The sequence below is a fragment of the Coenobita brevimanus genome, chromosome 58 (assembly GCF_032717465.1).
Source record: "Coenobita brevimanus isolate Jiangsu-jjx chromosome 58, ASM3271746v2, whole genome shotgun sequence".
NCBI classification, from domain to species: Eukaryota; Metazoa; Arthropoda; class Malacostraca; order Decapoda; family Coenobitidae; genus Coenobita; species Coenobita brevimanus.
In genome coordinates this window covers 3,344,678-3,352,772 of record NC_137011.1, presented here as the reverse complement: position 1 = coordinate 3,352,772, position 8,095 = coordinate 3,344,678, and the positions used below count along the sequence as shown (strand labels likewise).

General features: G+C 42.0%; 1 protein-coding gene across 4 annotated transcripts in view; it reads left to right on the top strand.

The window, feature by feature from the left end:
- Positions 1-1,369: 1,369 nt before the first annotated feature.
- Positions 1,370-8,095, top strand: part of LOC145402539 (sodium/calcium exchanger 2-like) — a 172,222-nt gene continuing 165,496 nt past the window's right edge. For all 4 annotated transcript variants that reach the window (XM_080274538.1, XM_080274537.1, XM_080274540.1 and 1 more), the window contains exon 1: positions 1,370-1,506. The gene's annotated coding sequence lies outside the window, so the exon portion shown is untranslated. The remainder of the gene's footprint in view (positions 1,507-8,095) is intronic.

Below are 8,095 nucleotides of genomic sequence, written 5' to 3'. Positions count from 1 at the left end.
TTTCCTAGGACATGATTAATTGTCCTGATGGGATATAAAAGTATTAGGCTGGTTGCGTGCAGGGATAGTGATGATAGATGGTGGGGAGTGAATGTTGTGTGGGGCTGTTTTAATTGTGCGTGTGTGTGTGTGTGTGTGTGTGTGTGTGTGTGTGTGTGTGTGTGTGTGTCTATCAGAGGTTAAGGCCACAGATCAAGGTCATTGTTGGGATGTGGTATCGTTGTGAACTCTGGGTATTTTTTTATCTAGCTGTATTTCCTCCTCCTCTTCCTCCTCCTCCTCCTCCTCTCCCTCCTTCTCCTCCTCCTTTTCCTCCTCCTCCTCCTCTTCCTCCTTCTCCTCCTCTTCCTCCTTCTCCTCCAACTCCTACTTCTCCTCCTCCTCCTCTCCTTATCCTTTAGCATGTTGAATTAAATCTCGTAGTCATACTCTACTCTGTAACAAACAGCCTCGAAAGGAACATATGGTCTTTTGCTGTTTGCTTTCCATTGTACTCCTTTGTATTCCTTTGCATTCCTTCATCGTCATCATCATCATCATCATCATCATCATCCTTGTATGTCATTATTCATTTTTCATCTCTCCCTTCGAGTTGTTTTCATTTTCATCTCTTCCTTCGACTATTATTCATTTTTCATCTCTATCTGCGATAATTATTCATTTTTCATCTCTCCAGCAATTATTCATTTTTCGTCTCTTCATTCGAGTATTATTCATTTTTCATCTCTTCCTGTGAGTATTCATTTTTACATCTCTTCTTGCAAGTATTATTCATCAATACATTAGCTATTCAATAAACAGAAGATTAAGGTTACTGAGATGGGCTACTTTGGCGGGAAAATTAACGTGCATCTTCCTTGTTCATTTGCTACCGTTTTCGATATACTCGCATTTCCTTATGAAGAAAAAATAACCTTAAAAAAAAGCTAAAGTTGAAGATATTAAAAAAGAATTATAATATTATGAAGAGTAATAAAGAACTTACTAAAATTAAAGGATGAGGGCATTTAAGATTGGGCTACTTTTCGGGCTATAAAAGTTGGCTAGATTTTTTGGTCCATCCCGACAGTCGATGCTTACCTACTAGCCCAATAGGGAAGATAATTAGCCTTCAGTATAGTATTGATCGGCTATTTTTCTCTGTAATCATCCTTATTGCAATTATTTTTATCATGCATCACTATGGCAACGACTACCGTGTTATGGTGCAAATATTTTATCGTAAATCCACAGACTTTCAAAAAATCCCCCATCTGGTCTCCACAACTAGCCCAGCCGTGGCGTGAAAATCTCAAGCTTGGCAACCCATGCAACTGGCCTAAAGTGCCGTCTGTCTGGCGTGGAGCTCAGTGTATATCTGGTCGCCGAAGGGTGAGGTGTTGCTGCCCTCGTACTCAGTGCCTGTGTGTATGAGAAACTAACTAAACGCCAATGACATACTGTAAACACGCATGAACGGACTCATTTGGATAGCGGGCGATCTCAAGCAGTTCTTTTTGGTTTAAGGTAAGGTTTTAGGATGCGTTTAAGGTGTTTTAACGCCCGTATGGCAATAAACACCACGCCTACCTTGCAACTAGTGGGAGAGGGAAAGTCAACGCATCATGCACGCTGATTCCTAGTAGCGTGAAGGTTCTAGTAAATCCTGTCTCTCTCTCTAGCTGATAGGAAGTGAGTGAGAGGGTGGTGAAGAAGTGAGAAAAAAAAGTGTTTAGGAATAAGGAAGTGTGATGATCTCTCTTTCTCCGACCTCTTACCGCACTTCCTGTACGTTGGTTCTCTCTCTCTCTCTCTCTCTCTCTCTCTCTCTCTCTCTCTCTCTCTCTCTCTCACGTTACTCATGCCTTTTGTTAGCATCTGTCGTCATTATTTATGCACTAAGCCTCCGCCTCCCTTCCCCCTTACCCTTCCTCTTCCCTTTCCCCTTCCCTTTCCCCTCATCTCCCCTTCCCCTCATCTCCCCTTCCCCTCTCGATCTCATCTCTTCCCCTCTCGATCTCATCTCTTCTCCTTCCCTTTCCACCCGTTCCTCTACCTTTCCCTGCTTCTCTCTTTTCACTCTCATTCCCCTTCTTAACCTCCTCTCTTCCTTCCCCCACCCTCCCCTCTCCCTTATCACTTTCTCTTAAAGGGCAAAGTCACTGGGGAAATTAGGAAGAGAGGAGGATAGATACAAGGAATAGATGGTGACACAGAAGAACGTAGTAGTGGACAGTGGTATAGTGTGTTAGTAGGACAGATACAGTGCACAGACGGTGACACAGAAGATAGTGGTGCTAGAGAGTGCAGGGGGCTAGGACATGGCAAACACGGTAACACAGAAGACAGTGGTATGGTGAGGGAGGGAGGGAAGGACAGATACAAGGCAAAGACGGTGACACAGAAGATAGTGGTAGTAGACGGTGGTATGGTGTAGGTTTGTTTATATGAGTGGTAATCAGTGGGACTGGAACCCCCTCCAGAGCCTCCCATAAATGTGCACAAGTGGAAGCATTATATTCACATACTAGAATTGTGTCTCTTGCCGACTTGGACCTTCAAATATGAGCCCATTACTAAATCTTCCCTGTCGGTACCACTTTCCTTGCTTCACGTAGCCTATTTCCTCTTCCTCTTTCCCTGCCATCCCTTTCCTCTTGCCCATTACGCTCCCTCCCTTTCCTACTTCCCCTTTTCTTCCGTCATAGAACACGTTCATCATTCGTTTCTCCTTACACATCCCTACCACTCCCTTCCGCACCCATCCCTCTCCGTTCTCACTGTCTCCTCTTTTCCCTCCTTTCTCATTCCCCTCCTTCTCTTCCACCCTCACCCTCTCCCATTTCCGTCATCCTCCTCTCCCCTCCCCCTTTCCCTCCCCTTCTCCCCCTCCTTCCCCCAGTCCCCTCCTCCCCTTTTCTCTATCTAAACTTCAACCACATCCATTTGTCTGTAATTATCCAGCTACGTGAAGTGTGTTAACGGCCTTTGTTTCACCCAACTCCCCTCCCTCCCTCCCTACTTCTCCACTCCCCACTGCTCCACTCCCCACTTCTCCACTCCCCTTCCTATCTCCCCACTCGCCACTCCTCCCTATTTCCCCCCTCCTTGGTCTCCCTTCTCATACTTCTCTTCACCCCTCTCTTCCCCACATCCCTCTCTTCTCCACATCCTTCTCTTCCCCACACCCTTCTCTTCCCCACACCCTTCTCTTCCCCACACCCTTCGCTTCCACACATCCCTCCCTTTCCCAAACCATTATCTTCCCCAACCCCTTCCTTCATTCAGCCTCCCTTCCCTGCACCCTTCCTTTTCCATACGGTACCTTTCCTTTACCTCCCTTTCTTCCCCCCACACACAAACTCGCTTCATCCCTTTATCCTCTCCCCCTCTCCCCGTTATCCTCTCCCCCTCTCCCCGTTATCCCCCCCCCATAGCGCCCTACTTTAAAGCCTTCCTCCCCTACCCCGCCCATCTCATACCTCTCCCTTCCCCCACACTCCTTCCTTCCCTCACATTCCTTCATTCCCTCACACTCCTTCCTTCCCTCACATTCCTTCCTTCCCTCACACTCCTTCCTTCCCTCACACTCCTTCATTCCCTCACACTCCTTCATTCCCTCACACTCCTTCATTCCCTCACACTCCTTCATTCCCTCACACTCCTTCATTCCCTCACGCACCTTCATTCCCTCACACTCCTTCATTCCCTCACACTCCTTCCTTCCCTCACACTCCTTCATTCCCTGACACTCCTTCATTCCCTGACACTCCTTCATTCCCTCACACTCCTTCATTCCCTCACACTCCTTCATTCCTTCACACTCCTTCATCCCCTCACACTCCTTCATTCCCATATACTCCATTCCCTCACACTTCCTCCCTTTTTCCTCTTCCTTTTTCTAGTTCCTTTCCATCCACTCTTCTCTCACCTTCCTCCACTCACCTCTTCCTTCTCTCACTTTTTTTCTCTCCCTTTCCTTCTCTCTCCTCCCTTTTCTCCCCTTCCATCTCACATCTCTCCTTCACATCCCTTCCTTACTTTACCCCTTCCATTCCCTATTACCTTAGTTTTTTTATTTTTCCTTCTGCCTTTTCCTTAGCAACACCATTATCAAATTTTTCCTAGTCTGTCTGTCTCTGTCTGTCTGTCTGTCTCTGTCTCTCTCTCTCTCTCTGTCTATCAATCTCTTCCCCTGCCCCCCCCTTCTCCATCCCACTTTCACGACCTTGTATTGCACGATTGACACACAATGAAACACATACACACACACACACACACACACACACACACACACACACACACACACACACACACACACACATACACACACGACCTTGCATTGCACGATTGACACACACACACACACACACGCACACACATACGCACACGACCTTGCATTGCACGATTGACACACACACACACACACACACACACACACACACACACACACACACACACACACACACACACACACACACACACGACCTTGCCTTGCGCGGCTGACCAATAATGGATGTGTTCGGAAGCAGAATCGAGCCCTTGACCTTCCACGACTTACCGTGTACACGTCAGACTTTCATTTCTTAACCCTCTCGAGCACAATTCCGGATTTCCCTTTTCCATGACCCGGAGGGATTTATTTTACGAGGGATTTTCCTTTTTCCATGACCTTCCAGGATTTTTTTTTTTTACATCTTTTTCTGGTATATTTTTTTACTTTATTTTTCACGGATTTTTTTTTTTTCTTATGGATATATTTTTTTCGTAATTTTTCTTTTTCGTTATGATCATTTTATTTTTTATTTATTTATTTATTTTTTTGGTTTTATGTTCTTGATGGATTTTTTTTTCTCTTCCTTTTTTCGGTACGTTTTTGGGAGATTTTTTTTTTAGGGGGGTATATGTTCTTTTTTTTTCTTTTTGGTATATTTTTAAAGGATATTTTTTTTTCGATATTTCTTGAAGGATTTTTTTGGGGGGTATGTTCTTCACGGATTTTTTTTCTTTGTTTTTTTCTGGTATGTTCTAGACGGATTTTTCATTTTTCCGATATTTTTTTAGGATTTTTTAAATTTTTGGTATGGTCTTGGTGGATTTTTTTTTTTTTTTCATTTTCCAGTATGGTCTTGACGGATTTTTTTTTGTTTTCGTTTTCCAGTGTGATGTTGACGGATTTTTTATTTCATTTTCCAGTATGGTCTTCACGGATTTTTTTTTTTTCATTTTCCAGTATTGTCTTTAAGGATTTTTTTTTTTCATTTTCCAGTATGGTCTTGACTTTTTTTTTTCAGTATTGTCTTTACGGATTTTTTTTTCATTTTCCAGTATAGTCTTGACGGATTTTTTTTTTCATTTTCCAGTATTGTCTTTAAGGATTTTTTTTTTTTTCAGTTTCCAGTATGCTCTTGGCTGATTTTTTTTTTTTTTTCAGTATGGTCGTGACGGATTTTTTTGTGTATGATTTTGACGTATATATTTTTTTGGTTTCGTATTATTTTTCTTTTTTACTATATTATCTTGATTTTTTTTTATGAATTTTTTTTCGGCATGATATTATTTTGTGTGTCTGCTCTTGATGGATTTTTTTGAGCTTATTATTTTCCCCACAAAGGATTAATTCACCTAATGAGCGACGATACGAACTAGAGAATAGATGTAGCCTTGAGTGTCGGGGGGTGAGGGGTTTTGCTATGAAATGAAATAAATTATCTCGGTAAAAACAATAATAATAATAATAATAATGATGATAATAATAATAATAATAATAATAATGGTAATAAAGAAACAGAAGCCCTCGTCATTTTAGAAAAGATAAAATTCTGAGCGAGACCACCTTTCCTCAGGTGAATAAAAGCGTTAGGAGTTAGGCTAAAAATAAATAAATCAGTAAATAAATAAATAAAAAATTAATGAAGTTCGCCGATCACAGTGGTAAAAAAAAAGGTTAATTGGAACATTTACCTTGATTGAAAAAAAAAAAATCTCTTCTTCATTTCGAGAATTTTGCCATGTTAAGGTAAAAGGAGTGGAGTTTTTTTTCTTTCTTCCTATCTTTTCTTTCTTTCTTTTCTTTCTTTCTTACTTTCCTACTTTCTTTCTTTCTTTACTACTTTCTTCCTTTCGTTTTCTTTCATTTTTCTTTCTTTTTTCTCTATTTCTTTTTCCTTCTATTTTCTTTCTTACTTTCCTTCTTTCTTTTTCTGAAGCTAATCTTGCTTGGCCGGAAGAATTGCAGGGAAGAACGGGTCCAGTGGATATAATTATAAAGCATCTTAACCAGTTCTGTGATAAGCAACTCACCTGACCAGTTCTGCTTTCGTCACTTATCTATAATTATTCACGCTATTATTCACGTCATTATTCATTCTGGCTTCGTTGTGCAATGTTTGGACTCTCATTATTCATTCTTTTCAACTCCAGACGAACTGATTCACGTTTGGATGGACGCCTTAAAGTGAGGGAGTAAAATTAATGGTTATAATTATGTCATGGATTAATTATAGTCTTTCTTGAACTAAATAAAATTGTCTGGAGGTAGAAAGAATAATATATATAGGGCGTCGTCGGACTGAAGGTGTAAGATAAACACATAAAAAAATCTCACGCACATTAGGCACAACAAAATTTACGCCTGCTATCCCAGCCCCGAATGTAAACAAACATGGCGTCTCGTCCTTTAACTCCGGGTCGCCTTGTAGAGAAAAGTGCAAATCCAGACTCTATCGCTATACGAGAGGCCAGGTAAAGCACCGAAAAGCATCCCAGTGATTCCTTCGCTATTTTCAGACGATGCTGCGTGGCCATAACGTCTCCCATAACGTAACTTTAACCGCTAGAACGAAATTTAACGGTAACGCGAGCTGGATGTTGGGAGATCAGGTGTGTCAGTGGATTGAGTCGTCGTGTAAAGTGAGGCAACGGTATACGAGGCGTTTTTTGGAAGGAACCATATTGATTTTTCTCGTGTTTTTCTTCTTTTTTAAAACTTGACGGTATCCTACAAGGAGGAGAGGGTTTTCGCCCCCCCTTCCTTCTTCCACCCCTTTTAGTCGCCCTTACTACAGGGAGGGAGAACATAGGTGGCATTCTTTTTCTCAGTCCCCGGGGAATAGGTTGTAGCCGTGTTGAAGAGATATGTAACTTTTGTGTAGTACTCTTAGCCTGGACTTTGTGCATATGTGGTTGAGTTCCCCGCCTGGGAGTGTTGTGTAAGGCCAGTTACGAGTCTCTTGGTCACAACACTTTGCACATGATAGTATACCCATGGGATGATGATAGTCACCTCCTACCTATAAGGATATTGAATAGTTTTTATTTTTACTTTTACACTGTCGGTACGTGAGTTTATAAATGATTTTGGAGTTATACGTATGAAACTTTTTATTCCAAATCCATGACATTTAAAGGTCAGACGAGGTTGAGATCTGAAGACCCACCTTAAGTATTTCGAAAGTCTCCTTCAACCCCTTCACTATGAATCATTGTTGTTGTTGGTGGTGGTGGTAATGATGGTGGTGGTGGTGGATGTGGTTGTTGTGATAGTGGTAGAGGTGTTGTCTCAGGCTCCTCTGAACATGAACACGGTGGACTACAGGCTGAAGTAGAGGGCTGTCCTGAACTAAATTATACAGTATGTTGGTACCAGGACTAAATACAGAGTTCCCTTCTTAAAAAGGTTAGAGGAACTTAGGTGTTAGGGATGGGATTATTAGAGACTAGATATCATACTAGGTTATTTTGAGGCTTAGAAAGTGTTCCTATGGGACTGATAGAAGGATAGAATCAAAGGGCAGGTGTTCAGTGTATTCAGAAGGTATGGGAATAGTATGGGAATAGCTGTTTATTTTTAGTCTACCCCTCGCCAGTGCTGGTAGGTTGCAGAAGAGGGTGGAAGGTTATAGAATGAGGTGGAAAGTAATAGAATGAGGTGGAGGAGTACAGGATGAGGTAACGGGATAAAGAATGATGTGGAGGGATATAGAAAGAGGTGGAGGGATACAGAATGAGGTGGAGGGATACAGAATGAGGTGGAGGGATACAGAATGAGGTGGAGGGATATAGAATGATGTGGAGGATTACAGAATGAGGTTGAGGAGTACAGAATGAGGTGGAC